The 5,952-nt window shown below is 43.5% G+C and overlaps 1 long non-coding RNA gene across 1 annotated transcript; it reads left to right on the forward strand.

The window, feature by feature from the left end:
• Positions 1 to 4,416: 4,416 nt before the first annotated feature.
• On the forward strand, positions 4,417 to 5,303 carry LOC129325460 (uncharacterized). Its single transcript, XR_008596631.1, has 3 exons — positions 4,417 to 4,502; positions 4,838 to 4,889; positions 5,259 to 5,303. It is a non-coding gene; the product is annotated as an uncharacterized LOC129325460 (long non-coding RNA).
• The last annotated feature ends 649 nt before the right edge of the window (positions 5,304 to 5,952 follow it).

Below are 5,952 nucleotides of genomic sequence, written 5' to 3' on the forward strand. Positions count from 1 at the left end.
AGATGTCCTCATTTCCCCACAAATTAAGCAAAACAAGTTCAGGACGTGGTTGAATGACATGCCCAGTTATTTTCCCAATCATGTTGAAGATCAGGCTCCAGTAATGTGAAATCAAAGGGCAATTCCACCAACAGTGGAAAAAAGAGCCTGTTTGTTTGCAGCCACGCCAGGATTGTGGGTCATATGAAGGATTTATGTAGTATAGCTTGAGTGGGGTTAGGTACCACCTGTGCATGATTTTTCTGAAGGTTGTTCTGATATTAGTAGCATTAGTGGAGCATATTTTTGAGGACCAAATTTGTACCCATTGTGAGTCGGAAATAATTGTATTGCAGTTTGACTGCCACCAAAGCTGATAGTTTCCTTTTTTTACTCCACTTTTGGGAGTTTAGGATTTTATAAAGAATAGAGATGAGACCTTTTTCTTTTTTACTACAAGAAATTAACAGTTTTTCAAAATCAGTGTAAGGTTTTTTAAGTTGTGCTTGTATTGTTGGGCTATTAATTAAGTGGTTTAACTGAAAATATTCAGACCATGGTAATTTGATGTTGGCTGATGTCTCCAATTGAGATTTGGGTTTTAGAAAATTTTAATTTAATTTTAATTTAATTTAATTTTAGTGCTCCCCACAAAGGGAAAGATTCTTTAGAGTTTCCCGGGATGAACCATTTTTGTTGTAAAAAAGAAGATAGCGGAGAGACGTTGGGGGCTAATGATGTTCTTTTTATGTCCCATATTTGTAAGGTAGAATTTAAGAGTGGAAGCATTTGGATTAGGTTTGGTGTCTCTTTAGGAGGATTCCAGATTGAATCTTCCATAGATACGGAAGTCAGAAAGGCTTGTTCAATCGCAATCCAATCTTTTGATTGGTCTGAATTAAGGTATGCAATAATATTCTTCATTTGGATGGCTTCATAATATCCAGTTAAGTCTGGCAAGCCATATCCTCCAAGTTTAGATGGGCAAGATAAGATAGAAAAACTTAATCTGGGTTTTTTATTTCCCCAGATGAACAAGTTTATAGATGTCTGCCAGGATTTCAAATCCTTACTTGGGATATGTTTAGGTAGATTTTGAAAAATAAAAATAAATTGTGGAAGCACAATAGACTTGATCAGATCAAATTTTTCAGACCACGAAAAGTATAGTTTGTTCCAACTCTGAATTAATAAATTCAGTGTTGTTATCCAGTTTGTGTAGTTGTGTTTAAAAAGATCCTTAAGGTCTCCTGGGATTAAAACTCCTAAGTAGCACCAAGGTTTTTCTAACTATTTGAAAGTAAATGAGGTTTTAATGGTCTTGCGGGAGGAGGCATTGATATAAATAGAGTATATTTCAGTTTTGGCTGCATTAATATTTAGGCCTGAAATAGTGGCAAAAAGCTGTAAAATATCATTTAAAGCTTTGAGAGAGTCTAGAGGATTTGTTAAATAGATTGCCATGTCGTCTGCGTATAGACAGATTTTACGGGTTTTTGTCCCTATTTAGACACCCTGAATTCTGGGGTCAGCTCTAATAGCATCTGCTAGTGGTTCTATGGATAAGGCAAAAAACAAGGACGACAATGAGCAGCCTTGTCTAGTGCCTCTTGTGAGTGGGAAGTCTGATGAATTGTAGCCATTAATTCTGACTTCTGCCTTGGGATATTCATATAGTGCATCTATGGCTGTAAGAAAGCGGTCCCCAAACTCCATATATGTTAATATTGTTTTTAAAAATGTTATTTCTAAGCGATCAAACACTTTTTCATATCCACTGCCAGTATTATAGATTCAGTCTTTGTATGTTTACAGAAATTGATGATATTTATTGTTTTTTTAATATTGTCTGTGATGGTTCCGGAGGGGATGAAACCAGATTGATCTGTATTAATATACTGAGCTATTATTTTATTCAGAGGCTAAAATGGATGTGAAGATCTTAGCATCTTGATTAATTAATGAAATGGAACGATAGGACTGGGGTTTGGTTGCATCTCTATCCTTTTTATGTATGACTATAATTCTGGACTCTAGCCATGATTTAGGTATTTTGCCTGATTGTAGGATCAAATTGCATGTGTTGGTTAATGGATTTATTATCTGTTCAGCAAATTTTTTGTAATATTCAGCTGGCAGGCCATCCCTTCCTAGTGTTTTGTTATTTTTGAGGTTTTTGATGGTTTCTAGTAGTTCTTGATTTAGAAGTAGTTTTTGATCTAGAAATTTTTGGTGTTCTGCTGTGAGTTTGTTTTTAATGGGGTATTGTTTCAAAAAGAAAGAAATAGAGTTCTCTTGAGGATTGTCTGTACGATATAAATTTTTGTAAAATTTTGCAAAAATTTGGACTATCTCTAGGGAGTCAGAAGGTATTTTGACGGTTACTGATGGTGTTTATATGTCTAGCTGATTATTTAAAATTAACCCTACAGGCTAACGTATGTATAGATTTAGAATTTTTTAGCCAGTATTTTTGTTTTAAATAAAAAATGTTCTTTTGTATTTTAGTGCACTCCAGGGTTTCTTATTTTTTGTGGAGGGCCTCCAATTTTTGTAAGGTTTTTTCCCCACCAAAGGTCTTATGTTTGTTTTCTAATTTTTTGATCTCTTGGTTCAAATCCGTGATTAATTTAAGTTTTTTCTTCTTGATAGCAGAAGCTATTGAAATGAATTTACCTTGTATCACAGCTTTGGATGCATCCCATACCACTTCAACTGGAACACTGCAATCAGAGTTTAGTGCAAAGTAATCTGATAATGATTTGGAGATTTCCTTTTGAACAGCGGGATCTAATAAAAGAGATGTATTTAATACCCAGTTGCAGTCTTTAGCTTTCGTCTCCTCATTAGATATATAACAATCCACCCAGGCGTGGTCTGACCAAAGTTTTTGGCCAATAGACGCAGAGGTGATATTTTTCAGCAGATTGTAGGATGCAAATAGATAATCAATGCAGGTATAAATTTTGTGAACAGAAGAATAATATGTGAAATCTTTTGTGCCTGGGTGGAGTGCTCTCCATATATCACATAAATCATATTTCTCTAGAATTTTGCTTAAACCTGTGTCTGGGTTTTTCTTTATGCCTTTAGTTGGTTTCAAGTGTGTTCTGTCCAGTTTAGTATTAGCTGTGATATTCATATCCCATTCAAGAAGAATATCCCCCTCCTGAAACTCTTGGAGCTTAGCAAGCACTTCTTCAATAAACGATAACTGATTATTATTTGGTACATAAACACACGCTAAAGTAGTCATTTTTCCATTAAGTTTACCTTTCATAAATAAATATCATCCTCTGGGATCTGACAAACTACCTAAATGGTGGTAGGACACGTTCCTGGATATAAGGGTTGCCACTCCCCTGGACTTAGAAGAACCAAGAGCCTGGAATTGGTGGGGGAACCATTTATGTTTTAAGACCTGAGACACTTGAGACTTAAGGTGTGTTTCTTGAAGAAACTGTATGTCTACTTTCTCTTTGGTTAGTAACGATGAAATCCTTTTGGATTTAATACCGTTATTATGCCCCCTGCAGTTAAGAGTTAGTACTTTTATTTTACTGTAACCCATGTGTTGGCAGTGTTGGATTATAAAATATAAGTACCATGATGAGGTAGTTCTGGCTAGTGGTTGCCTTCAGGAACAACTCAAACAAGGCTGTGTTTTCATCCCTAAACATAATATAATTTATAAAACTGTTTTCAATATCTGTTAACCTTAAAAATGGATTAGGGATATAGATACTGTTTGAGCTTTTGTAAAACAAAACTTTAAAAAAAAGTCTAAACATCCTGTTTTTTTAACAAACCCCTTCCCCAAGCTCTTCTTCTTTAAGAGCATTTTAACAAAATAAAGATATATTAAAATTCTTTGTACAAATTTCTTAATGAAACATAACTCAAAAGGAATCTTTTCCTTTTTTAAGCAACTTTCCCCCCATCCTCCGGGGGCCCCCACTAGGAAGCCTAACTCCCAGGAGAAAAAGAAAAGGAAACAAAAAAACCATAATGGGCAGCCCAATCCTAAGAAGGGCGGGGAAAGTGAATAGGAACCGAACTAAGGCTTGTGACCGCGTATCTGGGCTTTACGCCCGCGTAAGTCGCCCTCCGCCCGCGCTGGGACGTGGCGCTGGCCCGCCGGCGGGCTTGCACTGGTGCAAGCCTCAGGCGCCCAGGCGGCGGCGTAGGAGTGGCGTAGAGCCCTGCGCCGGCGTGGGGGGAGGGTGGGGCCGGAGTTAGTCCGCTTCCTAAGCCCCTCCAGAAGCGGGAACGCCCACAGCGGCGCAAAAAAGCTACGCCACGGAAAAAGAAGGCATAGCCCATAGGCGCCCATGGAACGGCAAAAAACCGACCCTCTCTCTGAGCGCCCCGCCCCGCCCCCATGGCCTGAAGGAGCATAGGATGAGAACTATCCCGGGGACCAATCAGCATGCGTGCCCGGAATGGACGAGCCCCCCTCTCTGCACCCAATCATCTGCGAACGTGCCCTACAAAACATCCGGCCAGCGCCGCCCAAACCCCAGGTAAGTGTGCACTTGGCCGGAGGCTCTGCCCCTCTGTCCGTGTGCTGCGTGGCATTGCCCCTTTCAACACCGAAGGGGGGTGAGGGCATTCACGGTGGCAGGCACAGAATGCACTCGGGGGACTTTGCGAAAAAGTGGAGGAACTTCCCGTAAAAGGGAAGAAGTGCAAATGTCTGCCTAACTCCCTTTCTACCCTGACAGAAAGAATGACTCAACATCTAACTGGACTCATGCAAACTCGTTGCTTCTAACTAAGCACAAACAAATTAACCCTTCCGAGGCAGAAGGGAATGACGCTTGGCAAATTAACTGCAGCCTCTCCTGTTTCCTTGCAGGTGCCCTGACTCTGGCGCTCCCGCCTGGTGATGACCGACAGAGCGCTGACAGGTGAGGAGAAGGTAGGGGAGGGGGGGGCTGTTCCGCAGATTAGTGCAAACCGCCCATTCACCTGAACCCACATGCTCACTTGCTGCTTTGGGTGAGGCCTAGCAGGGGTGGGGGGCAACCATGGCCGCACCAGCCGCCTCAGAGGCAGGTGCCCCGAAAACCACATGCGACCAGGTGTTTGTTATGACCAGCTCATTCCCTCCCTTAAAGGTAAAGGCTTGCCAAGGCTGAGCGCATCCTCGCCAGACCGTCATGCATCAGCTGGTCGCTGCTGGCGTCGACTATACGCATCCTCCTGGATGGCGGAGTGTGGGGCTTGCCTCGCCAGTGGAACGAGGCAAAGCCCACATGTGTCTTTTTCCCCCACAGGCACGTCCAGGGCAGGGCTGCTCCCCCGCGTCCCGCCCTCCCCAAACATCTCTGACGGACGGTTGGCTGCAGCCCAGGAAGCACTTTCGCGCCGTGGCCTGCATCCCAGCCCCGCCCCGCCGAGCTGGAAGGAGGGCTGTGAAGAATTCCCCGGCTCCCTTGCTAGCCTAAAAACAAGCCCACTTGTTCCAGTGCAATAAAACGAGTTGTCAAACAACTGCCTTCTGTGTCTGCGAGCCTGACTTTGTCCTCTGCTCCTCCCCCAACACTCCTGTCACATATCTCCACCTCCACATTGCCACAAATGTATCTGACAGACCCCGTTCTGCCTCCCCGCCCCCCCTCACAGTAATGTCAGGTAGAGGGTTGGGGCACGGCATGTCAGCGAGGAGGGGGGAGCCATCGAGGGTGATCAGTCCCTGGTAGGGCGAGCAGCTGGCACCTGATAATAAGCCAGGGAGAGGGTTGCCAGGGGTGCTGCTGCAGGGGGGCGGGAGATGGCAGGGGAAACAGTCCGCTCTCCCAAATCCTAGCTGCATCAGCAAAGAAACTAGGGAAGAGGCAGGCGGATGCCATATTCCGGGCAGGAGGTTCCACGCGCCGGAGGGAGCGGCTAGAGGTGCATGCCGCATGGGAGGAGGCGAACAACTGCGGGCGGGAGTTCATGGCCGCGGTACTGGAGGTGGGAGAGGGG

The sequence above is a fragment of the Eublepharis macularius genome, chromosome 3 (assembly GCF_028583425.1).
Source record: "Eublepharis macularius isolate TG4126 chromosome 3, MPM_Emac_v1.0, whole genome shotgun sequence".
NCBI lineage: Eukaryota > Metazoa > Chordata > Lepidosauria > Squamata > Eublepharidae > Eublepharis > Eublepharis macularius.